The following is a 24,028-nucleotide window of genomic DNA, read 5'->3' as shown; positions in this document are numbered from 1 at the left end:
CTTGACTTCAAATTAGCCTACATCCTATGTTTTAAACATTAATGTTCCATTAACTTTGCTGTTTTCAGCAGAGAAGAGATTGTCCCACTGTATGCTTCATTCTTTAATCTATTTTTTCCACCCTAATGACTTAACTCAATTGAAAGATGTATGAGGTAAATGAAGATTATGGTTAACCAATGCAGTATTCATTACAGTACTACTGTATAAATTAGCAATGGTAGAATCAGACAAGAGTTCTGGTCTTGATTAAACCTTGGTCTTGCCAAAAGCTTTCAGTGTGTATTTCTATTTGAATTCAAGCCAGCACCTGTTAGAAGATAATAGAGCAGAGTAAAACCACATTTTAAAACTCTTTAATCAGAGAAGGAAGAAGAAGAAGAAGAAGAAGAAGAAGAAGAAGAAGAAGAAGAAGAAGAAGAAGAAGAAGAAGAAGAAGAAGAAGAAGAAGAAGAAGAAGAAGAAGAAGAAGAAGAAGAAGAAGAAGAAGAGGAGGAGGAGGAGGAGGAGGAGGAGGAGGAGGAGGAGGAGGAGGAGGAGGAGGAGGAGGAGGAGGAGGAGGAGGAGGAGGAGGAGGAGGAGGAGGAGGAGGAGGAGGAGGAGGAGGATATACATATTGTTACATTTGTACTTTTCTGATACAGTTGGTATATGGATATAATGTAAGTTACAGGCCAACACGTTTGGAAGGAAAACAGGACTGATGCAACGGAGATTTTTTATGAAACATTTCCTGAGGTGGTGGTTTTTCAGTTACATGAGGAAATTAAATTCTCATCTTAATCAAAAGTAAATAAATGATTTTCCTCTCTCATTGATGAAGTAATAGGTGGCCAACAATTCAAGGCAGGAAATTGAACTGAAGTGATATTCCCTTTGATTTAAATTTAGAATAACTTGTTTGGCCACATTCAGCTTTAGTATAAGGCACAGCAAGAAAAAGCAAAACATCAGAGGGAGTTTTCCAACTCACTGATTTCACTGAAAGGTATCAGCTTTAGTGAGCTGCAGTTCCCTTCATCATATTATAGAGAAGTCTGACTTAAAGTGGTATAAGTGGAGAAGGAGGGGGAACAAGCTGGTTAGGCAGAAGCAGGTTACATGTGAGACAGATTGTACAAGTACAATCTGTAAAAAAGCCCATTGTGTTTGCTGGACCTTCTGATGGCTTTGAAATCTTCTGATGCATGTGAGTTTTGCAATTTTTTTTTTTTTGGAAAAGGTGGCTATTATTTCTTGCTATCAGAAGTTAATATGACTTTCTTCCTATAATAGAAGTTCTTTTACAGACTGACTATAATTTGTGACAGAAGTAAAAACTAAAGTTTAAAAATTTGTGATTTGATGGTTATTTTTACTTACATAAAATTATTTATTTATTATTTACATTTTGTCAATGACCTGTGCTAGAATTTGAATCTATAGACAAATAGATAGACCTCCATGGAATATGCAAGTTGGAATTATAATTTAAGGAACCAAAGCAAACCCAATATAGAATTTCAGTAAGAGTTTGCCTGTTGAAGCAGTGAATGAACAATAATGTTATAAGTTTAACTAACACAACAAAATATTACATGACCACTACACACATAAACTAGCAGGCACAGCAGATAACAAGAAGATCTGGCAATGGCCATGAGCAGGAAAATTGAACAAAGAGACATAAAGGCTAATTCTGGCTGCAGAAAACTAAATATTAAGAACAAATGTATGCAGAATCAGACCTGCGAAGAAAATAGCTGACAGTAAATGCTATCTCCATAAAGAAGCTGTAGAAAAAGTGAACTATTTTGCTAGCTTATACAAGAAGACTGTACAGATTGACTACAAACAATTATATGACAGAATAGCAACAATGGTGCATTGGAAGAAATAACATTTCCTTGTAAGTAAGAATTGATGAGACCATAGACAAAGTAATAGCTAATGAAGAAGTTAGAGAAGGACTTTAGAATTTGGATAAGCACCTGCCACATGATACCCAGATTTAATCATTGTTGATAAGACAAAAACTTTGAATAGTGGAAGTGGCAGTATTTGGACAAAGCAAATTAAAACTGAAAAAAACTAGAGAAAATCACAAAATGCAAAGACCTACAAGGAATCATAATAATGATACCATTATTATGCATAATAATGGTATCTATTATTCTTTTGCTTTGCAGAGAGTATATTGAGAGATTCTGCATACAGACAAATTCCTTGTATGTCTAATCATACGTGACCAATAGAGTATTCTGTGCTATGCTATGCTATGCTATGCTGTGCTGTGCTGTGCTGTGCTGTGCTGTGCTTGCTAAAACAGTACTAATAGTAATCTGTACCTTGGGTGTAATCCCAAACAAACTGCAGTACCATTTAAACACCATTGGCATTGACAAATCACCACCAGTCAATTTCAAAAGGCATTACTTGGAACAATTTACATACTGTGATGATATCTTTAACCCCATCAGACCATATCAGCATATCCGAGGTCTTTGAATGGGACTTGATAGATGGATAAAAATGTCAAATCTAGTCTCAACATCTGGCTGACTACGTGACCAATTTTAACAATAATAATCTATGCTAAAAATCTCTAACAGCTTGAGAAGATGTAATATTTTACACAGATCATTTTAGGATTGAGATCTGGGGTACTGCAGAAAAACCATTTTAAAAAAATCAAGATGGTATATCAAACCATGTAATTGAAATCCTGTCCTCCTTTACTTGCATTGTAATCTACATTGAAAAAGGACAGAACCTTGACTGCATGATTTTCAGTTACCATTTTGACTTTCTTTCTTTTAATTCCCCCATCTCCATGCAAGTACAATGGATTGAGCTACATATGAAGGGCAGGAGTAACACTGGTCTAGTTCAGAAAAACTACAGAGGAAATATATTTTTAATAGCATATCAAAGTCATAAGAAAACAGCAATTTAAAAAGAAATGAAAAAAACCCTTTACCTTAAAAATGTAAATAGACTTCAAAAGTCATATTCATACCAGAATTTATTGTATTATTATTTTTATTGTGCAATTTCCATTATTATATATAAAATTTCCATAACCACAATGGCAGTGTACTTACTGTCTGGGTACAATCTCTTTTAAATACAAATAACAAACCTTATACACACATTAATTATAAATATTATTCACTCAATCTATTCACCATAATCTTCACTTATCCTTGTTAAACAGTTTCCATTATTTAATTAAACACTCTTCAGTTTTATCATATAATTAATTAATATCAGACCTTATAAATATCACATTTATCACATTTATCATCAGATTTCCTTATCCTATTTATTCAACATTCATTATTTAGTTATACATTTACTTCATTTTCATTTACATATTCTCCTTGATTTTAATTTTCTAACATCATCTGCCATCATCAGGCTTCTGTATTGGATTGAAGCAATTGATTCTGGATTGATTCTGTATTGGATTGGACAGAAGCCTGATGATGGCAGATGAGATTCTGCCGAAATGTTGCTAGAACTTTAAAAGCAAAATTATAATGACGTGGGAAAATACCCGAACAAAGCTGAATACCATATATATATATAGTGAAGGATGTGTTTTTGTGTTTATTTTCATAGTCATAATGTACACTGCAGATGGTATTTAATTTTGTTGTACGAGGTCCAATGACAATAAAGCAAACTAAACATTTTATACAAATTTTCTTTATATTGTCAATTTATAATTCCTTTACCAAAGTTTTTGCCATTTGTCTAATTTTATAGTATACCCAAAAATTTTAGACCATGTTATCATTGTTTCTTTTACCTGTTCTTCTTCCATTTAAAATTCAATAAGTAACTATATATATATATATATTTATTAATTTGTTATCTGTCCCTAAAAATATCTGGTCTAGTTCTAAAGGTTCTTTATAATATCCATACATTTCTGCATCTTTCTTGTATCTTGATTGTATTTGGATGAATGGCCACCAGGCCAAGTCAATTCCTTGGTTTTCCAGTTTTTGTTTCAATTTTAATTTCCCTTGTTCATTTAGAATATCTTTATATCTTAAAATTTTTCCTAATTCAACAACATTTAGATGAAATAGTGCTTCCATCGTGGATAGCCAAATCAGTATTTTCATATAATGTTTCTCTTTAATTCTTTCCCATACTGAGAATAAAGCATTTCTAATATAATGTCTTTGGAAATAACTATGTATTTTATTTTCCCCATACCACATGAATGCATGACACCTCAATTGTAAATCATGTCCTTCTAAGGTCAATACTCTTTTATTCCTCAGATTTACCCATTCTTTCACCCATGTAAGCACTGAAACCTGTTAATACAGCTCCCAATCTGCATACCATAATTTATTAACTATGAAAAACTACCATTTACCATTGTGTGTGTGTGTAATCTTCACAAAAATACTTTTAAAAAGGTTGAATATAAATTAAAGATTTGTTTTAAATAAGGAAAATCCATATATTTTAAAGTGAGAGATGTCAATGGCCTTCAGAAATTATATAATAAATATAGTAAAGCTTTCCCTGTCTTAGTCAAGGGAGTCAATGTTGTATGAAGACAATTTCTGTGGCCATATGCCAAAGGCACATGAAATGCTTTATCTTTCCACTGAAGTGGTACCTATTAATCTATATTTATTTTTATGTCTTCAAACTGCTAAGTGGGCAGGAACTGAGGCAAGTATCAGGAACTTGTCCTGTTGCATAGTGCTCAATCTTGAACCTGGGCTACCAGCTCTCCAGCTGACATGGTCTTAAACTGCTGAGCCATCTAAATTTTGTAGAATTGCTACCTTAGAATTATGTAGGAAATGAATGATTCCTCTCCACAGAATACAGGTGACATATCTATGGATAATGGGAATTGCAGTTTAGTGCAACTAGAAGACTCAAGTTTAAACAATACTGTAGTATTCCAATTGTTGGAAGTTCCTTTTAGAATGATTTTTTAAATCATTCTTTCTCCCAATTCCTCTTGTATCCTGTTCCAGTGCATTGGCAAATTTGGAACTGTACTGATTGCTGAATGAGTTCTTAAAATAACATTATGGCAGAATAATAATTGTGAATTACATCTGTTCCAAGAAAAATATTGTATGAAGATATGGAACAATCCCATAAGCATTTTTCTTGAATCTTTCATTACAAATTAATATTTAAAGGACTTTACAAGCCATTGATAATTTTCCCAAATTCTACAATATTGAGTCTTCAAATTTAAAGGTACAATATGTGCAGCTGCTCAGATAACCTAAGGGTTCCATTCTCTGCTTATGGAAAATACTGGCTGCAGTTTCATACATGCTAAAGGGCAACTTTCTGAATATGGAACACAATCTTATAAGTATTCCATGAAATAATGAAAAGTGGCAACTGCATAATGAGGTCAGATGACATAAGTCACTAAACAACCCCAATGCCAAGAAGCCTGTTTGAAATTTATCATAGACATAAACAAAGCAGGAATTACTGCGATTTTTACAATCAAGAACATAATTGTGGAATTGCTCCTACATGCATCTTATATTTTTAGATGATGAAAATTGAGTCAGTGAAAACTGAGCTTAGAAAATCATGTTCCACTGAAATCAATCAATCAATCAATCAATCAATCAATCAATCAATTAATGTTTCACCTCATAGTAATAAAAATACAATGAAGTCAATAATAAAATCAAAATCCAATCAAGAGCCAAAGCTAGGTGAAAGACTTGTTTTTTCACCATTTTCCTAAATACTGAGAGAATGTTAGCCAAACAGACCCCCTTGGGGCATGTATTCCATAATTTGGGACACAAACAGGAGGCCCTCATCTTCATACTATATAAGAAAGCTACTTCCAGGGGGCAGATCTTCCAAAGGATGATTTCGTGATGATCTAAAAAACAAGTGATTTTTATATTGGGATAAATGGTCCCTTATTTAGATTCATAGAAAGCAAGTGTTGGAAGGGGTCTTGAAGATTGTCACTTCCAATTCTTTTGTAGTACCACTACAAAATCTCCAATAGATGACCATGCATCCTCTGTGAAAACACTTCTAATGAAGAGCAGTCCACTGCTACCTATGGAATCTGTTCCAATTCTGAAGGCTTCTGATAGTCAACCAAAATTCATTTCCTTGTATTTTAAATCCACTTATTTTTGTCTTCTGGAACACCTCTAAACAATTCTTCTAATCTACAATCCCATCTTCTATAGGACAGCCCTTCTGATCCTTGAAGATAGGACACATAATTCCAGCATCTTTTCTCCAGACTAAGCATACCAAGTGGCTTAAACTATTGCAGATGTATTTTCCTGCTAGCTCCTAATCACTTAAATCACTCTCCTCTGGACAGTGTGTCAATATATTTCTTAAAATTCATTGTCCAGAACTGGTTACAATATTCTAGAACTGATATGAGCATCATAAAAAAGAGAAGAATGCTGAATTCCTTTGATCTCTACATTGTTCTTATTTTGATGCAGCTTTTGATTACATTTACTTTATTTAGACTATTGACTCATGATTAATTTCTAGCATGCAGATCCATTTTCCACATATTGTTTCTCAATCTGATCCTGTTGATTTTTACCACCTAAAACTAGGATATTGCATCTGACTATGTTGACATGTAGCTACATATGCTTCCACCTTGTCTAAGCTCTCCTGAATCTTGATTCTGCCCTCTATGGTGCTTGCTTTCCCTGTATCATTGTGCATATTTCCTTATCCCGCCTGCAGACTTTTTATAAATAAATAGCATAAAGCCTAGGAAAGAAGCCTTGAGACACTTATTACTTCCTTCCAGCTTGACCTGGAGCCATTGATATACTTTCTGTGGGCATGGTTAGAAATTCTCTATAATACTAAGTGGCAATTGACATTTTGCCAGACACTAGAATCTCTTAGGAGACATTGTTGAATTCTTCACTGGAGTCTACATACATTCTTATACACTGTGTTCCCAATCTGGTTGGTTTTACTCTGTCTGTCTGTCTGTCTGTCTGTCTGTCTGTCTGTCTGTCTGTCTGTCTGTCTGTGTATGTATATACGTATGTATACACACACACATGCACATATACACACACACATATATATTCTCGCTTTCTCTCTCTCATCTCTCTCTCTCTCCCCTTTTTTGAAGACAGAAAAATAATGCCTTTTCATCAGTTCTCTGTCACTGAACAAATTTTCAAGAGTTCTCAAAGATCACATAGTGGGGTTCGGAAATGATATTTCACAAGCTTTTATAATTTAACTAGCACTGGAAACTTAAATTTATTATAAGAGACAGATGGTCTTTACTCATCTCTTTACTTCTATTGAGTTTTCAGTCTCTCCTTGCGTCAGCTGCTTTGTTTAGCTCAGAGAGAGATCTGTTTTTCTGCAGAGGGGGATATCTTATCCTGCATCTTATCCTACAGGAGGATAACAAAATCAAGATCATGTCACACATAAAAAGGGGTGTGGTTTTGACTGCATGGTTATGGCTGCCATTTTGACTATATTGATTCTCTCTCCCTGGTTCCCCCACCAGGGGGGAAATGTGTTCATTGAAATGTGCTTTATTCAGATATGCACCATTTTATCTTTCTATAGTACAGTGGTGGGATTCAAATTTTTTTACTACCGGTTCTGTGGGCATGGCTTGGTGGGCATGGCAGGAGAAGGATACTGTAAAATCTCCAGTCAGAGGTGGTATTTCTCCAAACTACTCAAAATTTCTGCTACCAGTTCTCCAGAACTGGTCAGAACCTGCTGAATACCACTTCTGCTATAGTATCTTAAACTTCATAACTATGCATTTATTTTGGAAAGCACTTAAACAATTAATACTTAAGGCAGGTCTTTAATATAATAGGGCAGGAAGTTCCAAAGGACTATGCTTTAAAATTAAAAAATGAAATATGAATGGGATTATGATGTTGCTTCTAAGTCTATCCACCTGTCTCAAAACTGCCTTTTATTACACCTGTTGTTTTTGTTTTCTAAGGAATGAAATGATCTTCTTATTTGCATTTTGTACACTACTATACAGTTGATAGACCTCTCTGTAAATAAATTACTCTTTTTTTTCTGTAAAATCACAATAGAAAGTTTTAAGTATATTAAACTGCTAGTTTTAACACACACATTTTCCTCCTTTTAAAAGAGAGATAAATCATGTTCATCATCGTTGCAAAAGTTGTGTATTGCCTTCTCTGCTTGTATAATTGCGCTAGCATAAACCATCTCCCTGAAGCCCTCAGAAATAAATTTAACAATAAAAGTCCCACATCTTATCCACAAAAAAGCGTTTATAGCTTTCATCCACAGTAAGGAAAAAGTTAAGAGAAAACATTTGGAAACCCAGGGTAGGAGCAACAATGGCATGAGCAACTGCAACTGTAGGAGCAACATTATGAGACTAACCCTTTGTTTTCCTGTCCCAACATAAATAATTGGTGAACAAGTTGGATGATTCCTTCCTAAAGCCTAGGTTTATACTACCTTTGCTTTAGCAGCCAACTGTTGGAAATCTTATATTTGAATTTTTTCCTTGCAAATTATTTCTGACAACTTTAATTAAAAATGCACCTATGCTATTTCCCCATACAGTGGTACAGATCTATAATTTTAACAACTATGTAAGAAGAAAGTTGAACTGTGTAGGCCTTTGATCTGATTTAATGTGGTCTTGTATTCTTGAAAACATAAAAAGCTTCTTCCTGATATGCATTATTATTTTTGCCTGCTATTACCATAACATTACACTGAATACTGGGGTTGGTGAATTGTACTCTAAACATTACAGGCCCAGCTATTCTGCCATGACACAGAAATATACACCTGAAACTGGAATATTTATATATCCTCATGATTTTTATAAAGTATATTTCCACAAGTATAATAAAATTACTAGTCATCTCTCTGTCTTTATAAGTATCCTATAATTTGACACTATGTTTCTTGGCATCCCATGTAGCAATCATGATGCTCCATAATATGCCTTGGATCCACATCTATTGTCCTTCTGTGACAATAGCAAATTCTAGATCTATAACTTTTAATGTATAGTTAATAAATGTAAACTTTAATTTAATGGTGGTTTGTGGTAGATCCCATATAAAAATTATGAAGACTTATTTTGTATTTATTATATGCAGTTATATTCTTGCCCATTTCTGGTCTCCGCAGCAGCCATTTCATGGTTGGTCATGTTTCTATGGCAAACCAGCTTCAGAAAGGCTTTATTTGAATATTAGAGTGGAATGTAGGGGAAAAAATTCCAGGGCCATGTTACTTGGGTTATGAAGTAGCTTTTTTAATGTGTTAAATGTAGTCTTTGTTTTAGAAAGCTGTGTTTTTGGAAATATGGAATGCAGTTTGGCTCTCTAGAGAGGGATTTGTCTTAAAAAAAACTGAAACTACCTCATCATAATTACTAATTCAATCCTGGATGCTAAAAGGGATTATTTTTATGTGACTGAGTGGTTTTCCCAATTGTTGGTTGAAATTACTGGTTTCTGAAAAAAGTACTAGATCAGCCAGTGAAAGCAAGCAATGATGACGTCAGTTATAATCCCTACATGCAATTAACTGGGAGTAAGCCAACTATGTAAAATGGCCTTCTTTCAAAAAAAAGGCACAAGCATGCAAGATTCTACAGTTATTTTCATAACCTTTCCATATTGTACATATATATAAAATGGAAGTGATGATGTGGACACTGAAAAAGCAAATATGTTCCCAGAAATGAAAATATCTATAAAGGTTGTACTAGTGTACTAACCAATAACCTGTCAATTTCTCTCAGTCTCTCATCTACAAAGAAATACATGTCTTTCTGTCCCAATTGTTCTTTCTTTTTCTCAATTGTTGGTTGAAATTACTAGTTCCTGAAAGAAAGTACTAGGTCAGCTAGTGAAAGCAAGAGAAGTTGAAAGAATAGCACAATTAGCACACAATCAGATCCAGTGGTTAAGGTTGACAATCTTGTGGCCTGGCAGAGAAGTTTATATAAAAGGAAATAACATGATGAATGTAAATTTATGTCAAGATCTTAGGAGACTTTTCACCACCTTCTTGTCAGGGTACGCTTACAAAATTGGAGAAAACCAACTACAACAAAGGCCAAATGTTATTCTCATAATTGAAAGGTAATTTTTGATGGCACTAAGAAACTATTCATCTTTAATCATAGCATGAAATTTGTATATAGGAGTAAAATAAATCTAATTCTTATAAGATGAGGGGAAATTTAACTTTTATTAAAAAAAAAAACAAAGGGAAAAGGGGGAAACAGGAAAAAAGGGGATGGCAAAAAGAAAAAGTTTTTTCTAAAGAATAGGGGACCCAAGATAATCTTTTATTGGAACTGTTTCTTTAATGGTTACCTAAGTAGAACATTATTATTATTATAATGTAAGTGAACAGTGTTTGTTGGTTTTCCCTTTTGGCATGATATGTAAAAAATAAGCCAATTGCCCAAGCAATATGATTGAATGGAATGCACTCAGTTCATCCCATAAAAAAACTGAAAGAACATGTAGAAACCAATATATAATTCAAAAGCTAGGGTACTTATTGATGGTTCTTGTAAAACAGTTTTATTTAGCTTTAGAATGAACATATTACCAAATTAAAATTCCATAATTTGATCTCAGTTGAATTATATTTACAGTATGAAAATGTGTTGAATACTTGGCAAGAGTAGAAAGTCAGAGGACTGGATTTTGGAAGATAAATTGCATAATTTCTAGTAAAAATAAGCATTAATGCTGAAATCCATTGCCATATATTTATGACAATTAATTCAATACATTCATCTGGTTGGAAATTCCTTTGTATTCAGTTTGGCATTGAAATAGAAAATGATCCCAAATAAATTGCCATATGTATTATATGTTGAATAACAAAGGATTGGGAGTATCCAGTCTTCATTATAGCAATAGCAATAGCACTTAGACTTATATACAGCTTTATAGTGCTTTCCAGTCCTCTCAAAGCGGTTTACAGAGTCAGCATATTGCCCCCAACAATTTGGGTCCTCATTTTACCCACCTCAGAAGGATGGAAGGCTGAGTCAACCTTGAGCCTGGTGGGATTCAATCTGCCAAATTGCAGCAGGAGTAGATTGTAGTACTGCACTCTAACCACTGAGCCACCAAGCCTCTATAACTATGCTTCAAAAATATTAAAAAGGTGACAGAATGCTATACAACCAGACCAGAAACGTATTAACAAGAGAGATCAGAACAGCAAAAAGAAGCTACTCTGAAAAGTTAAGGAATCAGTTCTCAACAAATGAACCAGCAAACATGTGGAAACTCTTAAAAACATCACTGGCTACAGTAAACCTCCTTCCCAGGCAGAAGAAAATCAACAACTAGCAGATGACCTGAATGTGTTTTACTGCAGGTTTGAAAGGGACCTGCAGCCACCTATCTCCACTATGCCAATCTCAAACATACCAACAACCAAACCTCCCACAACTGTCCCCAACCCATTGGGTTCACAACCTCTGGTGATCACAGAAAAGAAGTGCAAGATCTATTTCACAGACAAAAGCCAGGAAAAGCACCAGGGCCAGACAAGATAACTCCTTCTTGCTTAAAAGTCTGTGCTGACCAATTGGCCCCCATCTTCACCCGAATTTTCAATAAATCACTAGAGATGGGCTATGTTTCTTCTTGCTTCAAACACTCTACTATCATCCCAGTGCCAAAGAAGCCTTCCATCAGAGAACTGAATGATTACAGGCCAGTTGGTCTAACATCTGTAGTTATGAAAACCTTTGAAAGGCTAGTGCTCTCCCACCTGAAAACCATCATGGATCCGCTGTTAGATCCCATGCAGTTTGCATACCAAGCAAATAGATCGACAGATGATACTGTTAATGTAGTTCTGCACTACATCCTACAACACCTTGAATCTCCAAATACCTACGCAAGGTCCTCTTTGTAGACTTCAGTTCAGCATTCAATACTATCATTCCAGACATTCTTCTGACTAAATTAAATCAACTAGCGGTGCCTGAACACATTTGTAAGTGGATCATAAGCTTCCTAACAGATAGGAAGCAGCAGATGACGCTAGGCAGAGTCACATTTGATACTTGTACAATTAGCACAGGGCTTCCCCAAGGCTATGTGCTTTCTCCATTTCTCTTCTTCCTATATACCGTATATGCCGGCGTATAAGACGACCCGGTGTATAAGACGACCCCCCAACATTTCCACTCAAAATATAGTTTGTTATATACTCGTCCCCTCTTCCGCACGCCTTCCACTTTTGCACTTTTTTTTTTTTTGAGGCACTTTTTCTACCGTGGAAACGAATCCCGTGAAGCTGAAAGGAGCAGCCAGCCTTCTCCCAGCTCCCAAGGAACGAGGCTCGCACCGCCGGGCTCCGCTGAGGTATCCGGCTGGGGCTGTCAGGAGTTGTTACCGCTGGCGCGGCTCCGCGGCTCCAGTCCCGCGTTGCCTCGGGTTGCAAAAAGGAAGAGCCGCTGCTTTTGCCTTTCCCTTCCCAAGGCAAAGCGGGACTGGAGCGCGCGGAGCCGCGCCAGCGGTAACAACTCCTGACAGCCCCAGCCGGATACCTCAGCGGAGCTCGGGCGGTGCGAGCCTCGTTTCCTTGGGAGCTGGGAGAAGGCTGGCTGCTCTTTTCGGCTTCACGGGATTCGTTTCCACGGTGCGCAAAAGTGCCTCAGCCGCGGGCAGCTGCAGTGCTTCCCAATTACTATTTGCCGGCGTATAAGACGACCCGGCATATAAGACGACCCCCCCAATTGGAGGCATCTTTTTCAGGGCAAAAAAGGCGTCTTATACGCCGGCAAATACGGTACTAATGGCTGCATCTCAAACGATCCATTTGTTAAAATACTGAAGTTTGCAGATGATACAACAGTGATTGGTCTCATTCGAGACAATGATGAATCCGATACAGACAGGAAGTTGTTCAACTTGTCTCGTGGTGTAACTGGAACAATCTGGAACTGAACACACTCAAAACCGTAGAAATGGTGGTAGATTTTAAAAGAAACCTTCCCATACTACCACTCTTACAATACTAGACAAAACTGTATCAACAGTAGAGACCTTCAAATCTCTAGGTTCTATCATAACACAAGACCTAAAATGGACATGTAACATGAAAAACTTCATCAAAAAAGCACAACAAAGAATGTTCTTTCTCTCCTGAAGAAGGGCACAGATATTAGACTAACCCAAAATTATAGACCAATTTCTCTATTTAACGGCGATTACAAAATATTTACTACTATAATAGTGAATAGATTGAAGAGACTCCTGAATGAATATATTCATTCAGACCAAAATGGATTTTTACCAGATAGACAAATTAGGAACAATGTAAGGATAGTAATAGATATTTTGGAATATTATGATGCCCACCTGGAGAAACAAATATCATTTGTCTTTTTGGGTGCTCAGAAAGCATTTGACAACTTGAATTGGCAATTTATGATACAACAAATTTACAGTATGAATCTAGGAACTAAATTTGAGAACATAATAACAACAATATATTCTACCCAAAAGGCAAATATTATAGTTAATGGTAAAAATACCCAGAGCTTATAAATAAGAAAAGGAGTTAGACAAGACTGCCCTCTTTCTCCTCTGCTTTTTATATTGTCACTTGAGACCTTATTAAGACGAATTAGGCAAAATCCTGGAATAAAAGGACCTAGAGTTAGAAAGGAAGAATACAAATTGCAAGCTTTTGTGGACAATATGGTGTTTTTTTATTGAAGACCCGATAGAGACAGGGAAGGAGATAATTAGTGAACTAGAAAGATATGGGGAAGTGGCAGGTCCGAAAATTAATAGACAGAAAATGAAACTTTTAACCAAAAATTTAACAGAATTACAAAAAATAGAATTAGAAAGGGTAATGGAATTACAAACAATAAAGAAAATTAAATATTTAGGTATATTGCTGACTGTACAATGCAAAACAATAATGGAGAATAATTATGATAGATTACTACAACAACAACAAAAGATTTAGAACTACGGGCCAAATTGCAGTTATCATTGCTGGGAAGAATAGCAGCCATAAAAATGTCTATTTTACTGAAATTTTTATATTTATTCCGAATGATCCCTATCAGATTAGAGAAATCTTTTTTTAAATAAACTCAATAAAATTATGGTGAAATTTATTTGGTTAGGTTAAAAAACCCAGAATAAAGACAAAATCATTACAAGATATAAAAAGCAGAGGAGGATTTGGGCTTCCAAATTGGGAGTTATGCTATAGGACGGCAGCATTAATCTGAACGAAAGAATGGATTAATGTAACCAATAAAAGAATATTAAACTTGGAAGGTCATGACCTGCAAAGAGGATGGCATGCCTTTTTGTGGGAAACAAGAACTAGAAAGCAACAGTATTTTCATAGGCATTTAATTAGGGACTCTCTATTACAAAACTGGACTAAAATTAAAAATAGACACTATATGAAGATCCCAATTTGGCTATCTACTATGGAGGCCATGATTCATCCAAATAATCTAGATTTAGGTAAGATGACAAAATACAAAGACGTATTAGATGCAGAAGGAAATTTGAAATCAATGCAAGACCTCCAAAGACAAGGGATACATATTCTTCAGTTACATAATAGGTATAAAAAAGACATAAAAGATTTGGAATATATTTGAAACCACAACAATTAGACAAAATTTTAATAGGCCCAGACAAAAAAAACAATACAAAAATTTATATGTATTTGTTGGAGGTAGAATTGGAAGAAGAGATTGTTAAAAGATGCATAATAGCCTGGGCCCAAAATATTGGTTACAACATAAATTTGACAGAATGGGAAAGCATGTGAAATTGAAATTATAAATTAAATCGGCTGCATATAAAGAGAATGCTTACAAGATGCTTTATAGATGGTATCTGCCTCCTTTGAGATTAGCGAAAATGTATCCCAACATGAATCCAGCATGTTGGAAGTGCAAAAAAAAAAAAAAGTACATTCTACCACATGTGGTGGTCCTGCACGGACACCCAAAAATATTGGTTAAAAATTAAGCAATGGTTGCAAGAGATTATTAATGAACCCACAGAACTAGAACTGGAGCCATTTTTACTGGGGATATTCAAAAGAAATACAGGAGAAATATAAAATATATAGTATTACATATTCTAACTATAGCCAGAATTGCTTACACCCAGTGCTGGAAACATACATGGATACCACCAGATGAATTGATCATTCAAAAAATAATGACTTGTGCTGAGAGGTATAAATTAACTCTGATGTTACAAGAGAAAGAGGAGACCGAGTATTATAAGACTTGAGGAAAATGGTATGACTGGATTGATCAAAGATAGATAAATGGATGATGAAAAAATTTATGATAAGCAACATATAAACTATGTTTACATTCACATAAATTGTATATATTTGTAAATAATTCACAAAATAGTATAAGACGAATGCTACAAACTGTTGAAGTTAAGATATTTCTACTACTTGTTTTTTTAAAAGTTATAAAAAACTAAAAGTTTATTTTTTTAAAAAAGAATGTTCTTTCTGCGCCAACTCAGAAAGCTCAAACTGCCCAAGGAGCTGCTGATACAGTTCTACAGAGGAATTATTGAGTCCCTCATCTGAACCTCTGGTTCTGCAACCCATCAGGAGAGACACATACTTCAGACGATAATTAGGACTTCAGAAAAAACAATTACTACCCACCTGCCTTCAATTGAAGACCTGTATACTGCACGAGTCAAAAAGGGGTGTGTGAAAATATTTACAGACCCCTCACATCCCGGACATAAACTGTTTCACTTCCTTCCCTCAAAATGACGCTATAGAACACTGCACACCAGAACAACTAGACACAAGAACAGTTTTTCCCCGAATGCCATCACTCTGCTAAACAAATAATTCCCTCAACACTGTCCAACTATTTACAAAGTCTGCACTACTATTACTATTAATCTTCTCATCCCTCCTTATCACCCATCCCCTCCCACTTGTGACTGTATGACTGTAACTTTGTCGCTTGTATCCTTATGATTTATATTGACTGTTTCCTAGTATGATTTGACTGTTTATTGTACCCTATGACTATTATTAAGTGTTGTACCTTATGATTCTTGACTCTTGACGAATGTATCTTTTTCTTTATGTACAGTTAGAGCATTTGCACCAAGACAAATTCATTGTGTGTCCAATCACACTTGGCCAATAAAGAATTCTATCTATCTATTCTATTTATCTAAAAAGAATATATTAAAAATGGAAAACAATTGCTTCGAATAAATACTAGGAAACATAACGATGCCTCCTTATGCCAATAGTCTGATACAAACTGGAACATTCTATTTAAACCTTTTACTTTTACTTTTACTCTGACCATTAAACACAACAATTTAACTACTGTATTAAATTTATTTTATATTGCAAATATAAACAATATAAACATTTCATTGAAAATTTTGGAGAATACATTTCATTTAATGTGTCTTGGTTCTGATAAAAAATTAGTAAAATGGCATCATATATTAATATTTAAGGAGAATAAACCTTCTAATTAACAAACTAATATATGAAAACAGTGGGCATTGGATGCCAAATGATCCTTAAATGGTAAATTGGGTTTTACTTACAAGTAACTTGATCTCACTTATGTGTAGAACGCTGAATTGATTTTGTCCATGGCACCCAAATTCTGCTAAATTGAAGTCTGAAAAATTAATACAATATGTTATCAAAATATATATTGATTTGGCATGTAGATTTCTTTTAAAAATACTAATTAATATAGAAAGTGTACAATAGGCTTATAAATGTAAACATGCAAACTCACCATAAATTTAGAACAGACTTGCTTACTTCAATGTGTAAATTAAACATCTTGTGTGCACATACATGTTTTCTGATTTACCACGTCTTCTCAATTAATGCTCATTATTGAGGATCCTTATTGATTAAAAGGTGGTAGTTGTTTACAATCTAGGGGGCAGTGCTTATCTTTGTTACAAAGCCGAAAAACCAGCACTATCCAAAGACGTCTCCGTGGTGATGTGGCCAGCATGACTAAACATCAAGGGCACACATAACACTGTTACCTCTCCATCAAAGTGGTCCCTATTTTTCTACTGGCATTTTTACATGCTTTCGAATTGCTACTTTGGCAGAAGCTGGGACAAGTAACGGGGGCTCTGTTACATGGCGCTAGGGATTCGAACTACCGAATTGCCAACCTTTCTGATCAACAAGCTCAGCATCTTAGCCGCTGAGCATTATTGATTAGCAAATGCCAAAAAAAATTCATAGTTTATTGACTCCTTCTACACAAACTTTTTTTACCCACAAAATCATTGTTCTGGCAAATTCTGTCAGTGGATTGTTTTTTAAGCTAATGATTGCCAGGTATGAGAATTGAGAGCTGATGATAGTAGATGATGGGACACAGGCCCTAAGAGGAATATAAGGCAGTCAGATTCCCAGCAACAACCGTGAAAATCCATTAGAAATTAATAACATTCATTCATTAATTCATTTATTCTGAAATTTATATGCTACATATCTCACCAAGAGGCGACTCTAGTGGCGGACAACAAGTAAAAGCAACAGAGTAAAAATAAAAAATGTTCCATTAATAAACATTAGCAATAAAATTAACCTTAAAATTGACAAAGATTGTGAGCAAGGGAGCAAGATACACATAAGATGGAAGTAGAATAATCTTTTAATCCATTATCTACCTCTAGTGGGCTCCACCTCTATTAGACCCCCAGGACAATTCTCAGAGTCAGGATTTCAGGCCCTTTCTTATAGCCAAGAGCCTGGGTATGAATCTCATGTCAAGGGAGACAATATTCCAAAGGGCAGACTTGCCTGCAGTTTCCTCACAGAAATTTAATGCGGTCTCTAAACAAATCTGTTATACACCTTACTAGAAGAAGAAATAAAAAAACGTCTTCTGGCAATGCCTTAAGAAACAATGTGAAAATAGAGATGTACTGGTAATTTGCAGTTATGAGCCATCTAATTAATGGATGTGTTTGTATTCCTGTCCAAAACAATATAGCATGTATTTTCAGCACATTTTAACTCAGAGTGATGCTTAAAAAATTGGAGCAGCACTTAGATGTATATGTGTTCAAATAAAGGCTAGATACCTGGTTTGTCATGGATACTTTAATTTTCTATACATTGATCAGAAGGTAAGAATTGATAGCCTTAATCAAGTCTTCTAACTCTGTAATTCTGATTGTTAACAGAGTGAAACAAAAAAATTAACAACTAAGCCAAATATATTATAATATGGGCATTACGTATAATTTAAAATGAGATGTCCAGTTTTATTTTCTAATTATTATTTTTCTTGTTTCCCCTGCAGCTGTGCTTGCTATCACCCTTGGTTATATCATCCATCATCCAGCTACTAAAGCCAACTCCCTGCAACAAAGAGACACTTGTAAGTTTATATTGCTGCCATAAATTTTTGGACAATGAAAGTTCTTTGGAAAAAAAGAACTGTAACTCCTGGATATACTGTACAATACAGATCATCAAATAACCTCCATGCTGGGATTTGTGGAATGTTCCATCTTTAGTCAAAACTGGAGAGCTAATAAATTAATAATCCTATAGTGCACATTGTAAACATGAAAATCACTGGGTCAAGAGAAGGCCTCCATCTATTGAAGGAAAGAGCTAATTTTCCACTTCAGAATCCTACATGTAAAATTTTCCAGGTTTATATGAGGGAAAAGAAAATATTAATTGGAAGCATTGTATAAAATGTAGTTTTATACAATAGTAGTTGAAAATTAGTTTTTCAGTAGTTGTGGCTTGTAATATCCGATGAAATCAAATTTTGAAAAATAGTTTGTATAATCAGACTTCTCAAATAACATCTACTTTTACATCTCAGTTCATATACTTCTTCGGTTATGTTGTACTATTATTTCGAATGTTACTATCTGAGTATTCATTGCTTTAGACTTATTCAAAAGCACTAAGCAAGAAAATATTTATTTTAAATATTTCTTTGTTAGCACCATGAGTACTGTATATTTCAGATGTTCACATGACTTTGGAACCCTGCAACTGTCATAAATACATGCCAGTTGCCAAGCATCTGAATCTTGAATACATGACCACAGATATGCTGTAATGATAGTAAGTGTGAAAAACAGTTATAGAATTCCCAGAAAAGTTCACCAACAGCCAAGGTCCATATTAGAAGTTGCTAACTCCTGTCTTTAATATCATCACATAATGAGGGTGAGTACATGGTGTCAAAATGAGGATCTTAATCCATATTTCAATATATGGTATGTCCCATGAACACTAATTCCTGTTAATATAAATCCACGTGAAGATAATTTAATTGATTATAGATCATCCAGTCAATGTTAATTCTTAGCAATTATACAGATGAAGTGAAAGTCATAAACATGGGTTAATATTGTTGATTTTGAACTTGCAAGTCACACATGACTTCTACTCAAATGCCTTAGGACTTCTACATATGAACTGAGAAGTATATCCCACTGAATTCAGTGGGTGTTTCTTTACATAAATGAGCTTAAGATGGCAGCCCTAAGGTTCTTTGAGTGCCATGATACAACCTATGGAAAATAATAGCATTGTATTTTTTTAATACAGCTTTGGAATTCCTGTTTGTTCTTCTGTCATGAGTTAGTTAAGCACGTCATATGGGTAGAGGAAGCAAATTTATTTATTTATTTATTTATTTATTCACCTAATGCACCAAATGTTATGGGTTGCTTATGATTTGAACTAGATTTTCCAGGCATTGTACAACTGCCATTACTCCCACACTATCTCAGGAGGGTTGCAATTTCTATGCTAGAACTGGTCGATTAGGTGGGCATTTATTTAGAAACCAAACATGAATTTGACTCCAAACCTAATCTTAGAATCCTGACAGAGAAATTTTATTTAGAAATATAGTATTTCAAAGAATCAGCCTTATTTACAGCCAACTTGCTGTTCAACAGTTCAATATAAATTTACAAAAGCATAAGAAATAGATGTGGATACAGTACTGTGGGCAGTAATAATGTGATCTAAGTAGGTCAAACAATAGGAGGAAAATCAAGATATGACTGAAGGCCTCTGCAAAAGGGAAGAAGCAGAGGGGTTTTAATTTGGTTTATAAATTGTACTGAGTTGAAAAAGAGGAAAGAAAAAATATGTTGTAAAAATATCATTTTTAGAAGATAATATTTCAAAAGGAAGTGTTTAGTTTTAGGAAGATGTATTTTGGTTAATCATAGCACCCAAAGCAATACTATAATGAAGCTCCTGGATAGTTTTTAAAAATGGACTCCATGTTACCAGTCAAAATCAAAGTCCATGTTAAAGTCAAATTCAATTGGTTGTATTTTCAATAAAATAATTAACACCTTAATGGTTTACTATTGAAATATATATTTATAATAATCCATTAGAATTGTGCAAAATAGAAAATCTTAGGAGTAATACTTTCATCCTTCCTTTTATTGAAGGTTGCATATTTCAAAGCAAAAAGTAGGAAATTTCTCTTATGTTATTAATAATGAGATTAAATTAGGGTAATTCACAGAATTTAGGGAAGAAGTTCTCACTGACAAAGACTGTTCCCATTTTCTTAAGTCAATGTTGATATCATTAATAGTTAAATTGTGTCTTAAAGGGTTAACAGATATCTTAGTGACTACAGCTAGCAAAAATGCAAAATAAGACAAAAAATATTGAGGATGTTTCCAGGCCAAATTATACATTTCAGTTCTATGCATATTTATTTGGAATAAGCTCTATTATGTTTCTGTATTCTATTTTCCCAAAATTACAATTACCTTTAAAACTGTTTTATTTCAAAGGAAAGGATTATGTATTCAATTAATTGTTCTCTTGAAATCAATGGGACTTAAAAGTCTTTAATTTTGGATGAGTTGTGTCCTTATTTTCAATCTATTACTAAAAGTATAATCTGTAATTATCTTATGTATATGCTTGGGTTTATTGTTTGACCTAATGCTGTCCATTTCTGGAAAATTATAGTGAATTCCAAAATAAAACATTATAGATTGCTTTATTACTTTTGGGGATTCAGCTGTGCTAGTAAATTATAGCTTAAGAATGCTTGCCATTTAATTTAAAAAGAAGTTAGTCATTCAACAGAAATCTTTGTTAAAAGTATTACATTAGTTAAATAACATTTTTTCTCATCATGGTGACTGAAAATAGACCTGTGTGTTCCTGATTCAGTTCTGTTTAAAATATTGGAAACTGTACTTTTAAGAAGTTTAGTAACAATCAAGTTCTGTTGTCTGGTCCAATAAACTATTCTGTAAAACTGGTATTTGGAGCCAGAGTTAAATTTCTTATATATTATGATTTAATATGACTTAAATAATTGGTGCAATCATTTAAAATGAAATTATTAATTGGCAGTGGTAGACAAAGAAATACAGAGTGACAAGTAGAATGACTAACGTAATATTGAAAAAAGATTAGTTATAAAAAATTGACATCCCCAGTTAGCAAAAGCATGCAACAATTAAATAAATATATCCTGCAAGCTAAATGGAACTTTTGACATTAAATATATACCTTATGGCCAGGGATACACTTCAGGACATCTGTTGTCCTTGGGATAAGCTGCAATTGACTCATAATGATAAGATGAAATAAAGGAGACCAAGATTGGTAAGAGCTACTTCTAAAGTTGTAAGATTCTCATACTGAATCTACAGAGGTCTATCAAATCTCCAATGTATGTTTTAAATTTCTTGGACAAAATCCTTCTGACCTCCCTGCATTCACTGCTAATCAGCTGTCTGTTGACTGCATCCTGAGATTGTCTGTGTTTTAAATGATGTCATACAACTTCAGGTTCCATAACAAAACCATTCTATATAGAGTTGGTAAAATAATGATTCTATTAAATATTATGCTTATTGCTATCTGGAGCCATGAAACAGCATGGCTGCAAGGAAAAGATAAACAATTGCAGTACATCTTCCATTCTCAGACTACCTGCTTTCAATAAATTGATAGTTCAATTATTATTTTTAGTTCATTTTTGCTGTGAGTTATCATGACGAGTTGTTACTGCTTCACAAAATTAATCTATGATGTGTTTCACTGAAGCTTTTTGTGTTTTATTTGTTTGTTTGTTTGTTCCCTTCAAGTCAGTGTTGACATCTGCTAAATGCCTGGACAAATCCCTGAAATATTCTTGGCAAGATTCTGGAAGCAGTTTATCCTTACCTGCAACTGAGAAAGATGACTGGTCCAAGGTCATCGTGTTGGCTTTGTGCCTCAGGCATGATTAGAACTCAGTCTCCTGGGGACTTCCGGTTTTGCCAGGCTTCGGTGGCGGTGGGGTTTCGTGATCTCCACGATCCCTGTTGCGCTAGCCGTCTTGGTGCCTCCGATCCTGATGGGTCTGGAGGATAAGGCTGCCCCGTAGAGGCAGCCGAAGATAGGGGGGACCCGGACAGGGGTTTGGGGTTTTCGCAGACCCCTTACCCACCCGGCATAACCCCCTTTTCTCAAGGCGGTGGAGCAGCGGTCAGCAATGGCCGCCACAAAGAAGCCGGCAGCTGGACAAGATTGTGCTGGAGGAAGAAGGAGAAAGTTTTGAAGCGAAAGTTTTTTGGCTGAACTGGGACTATAAGATACATTAAATATCCTGAAAATCCTGATTTTTTGAAAGATACTTTGTTTCCAGAAGAGATTTATAAGCGGCGAGTGAAAGTGCTGAAAGAGAAAGTTTACTCTCCTTCCATACGGAATTAATAAATGGACATTGAAAATCCTGCTATTTTATAGAAGGTAAAAATTTAAAGCTTTTTGTTACAAGTGGGAAGGGAGAGGACAAAAGAATAATTTATATTAAGATTTTGTTGGAGGAGATGCCTGGAAGATTTCGAGATTGGAAGTTAATCGCAATAAGACTTTAAAATACAGATTGGGGTTTTTTTTCCCCTTGCCAATTGATATTACCCCAGGAAGAAAAAGTGTGAAGAACCTTGTGCTCTGTTTGGATTGTTTGATGACTTTGGGATTTTGGGGAATTGTTCTAAGCTTTGAATTATCTTGATTGTTTTAAGAAGAAGAAGAGAAAAAAGAAGAAGAAAAGGTTTATAATGGCTTTATCTGTTGATGAACTGAGAGAGGAATATGGTAAAATAAAGAAAGAAGGTAAAGACGGTGTGAGAGAAATTTTTCGCTTTTTAGAAATGGCGCTTGCCACTTATCAGCAAACACAACAATTGATGGAGGAGCAGAAGAAGAAGAAGAAGAAGAAGAAGCCATCTTTAACGAGTCTACAAAGTTGATTAAGAAAGGAAGGAGAAAGAGAGGAAGGAAAAAGGACATAAGACTTAAAAAAACATCCAAGAAAGAGAAAAATAAGATGCAAAATCAATACAATGTTAGAAAGCAAAAGAAAAGAGAAATACAACAGAGAGGGGAAGCTAAGGGGGGTAAAAAGACCAGATGGGATAAGATAGGAAGGAAGAAGGGGGGAAAAAGCCACAAAGGTATGAAACAAGATGAGAAAAAGAAATTTTTTTTTAGGGATAAAGGGTAATGCATAATTTTGTTTCAAAAGGATTCTGCAAGGTACATAAGATAGTATTGTAGTATTTGTATTAGAAATAGAAAATTAGAATTTTATAAGACTTAAGTAAGATTAAAACATTAAAGGTTTAATAATGATAGATTTTAAGATTTAATAAAATATTAAAAGGAATGTTTAAAATATTTAGTTTAAGTATAGAGTTTAATTGACTATTGTGTGGATGTTAGTATGAACTTATTATTGTGGTATTTGTTTTTGAAATAGATAATTGGAGATTTAATGTTTAATTATATATTTAATTACTTTATTTTTTTTCTTTTTTAAGAAAACTCAGTAGGTAGAATGTACTAAGCAGAATCAGATAGGGAACTAGGTGTTACCTTAAATGTTAATTTAGGGGAGCGATGGAAAGGCATCATACTTCGATTAGTGATTTCAGGAGAAATCTTTTTTTTTTTTCCT

General features: G+C 34.5%; 1 protein-coding gene and 1 long non-coding RNA gene across 2 annotated transcripts in view; one reads left to right on the top strand and one right to left on the bottom strand.

The window, feature by feature from the left end:
* POLR1F (RNA polymerase I subunit F) overlaps window positions 1–24,028 on the bottom strand; it is a 212,699-nt gene that overhangs the window by 133,291 nt on the left and 55,380 nt on the right. The window lies entirely within an intron of this gene.
* Window positions 940–22,299, top strand: LOC148128819 (uncharacterized). Its single transcript, XR_015745936.1, has 3 exons — window positions 940–1,189; window positions 18,362–18,439; window positions 22,170–22,299. It is a non-coding gene; the product is annotated as an uncharacterized LOC148128819 (long non-coding RNA).

The sequence above is a fragment of the Notechis scutatus genome, chromosome Z (assembly GCF_049901735.1).
Source record: "Notechis scutatus isolate UNSWTSFEM ecotype Mainland chromosome Z, rNotScu1.2, whole genome shotgun sequence".
NCBI classification, from domain to species: domain Eukaryota; kingdom Metazoa; phylum Chordata; class Lepidosauria; order Squamata; family Elapidae; genus Notechis; species Notechis scutatus.
Note: the sequence above shows the minus strand (reverse complement) of the source record. Positions and strands in the feature narration are given on the sequence as shown.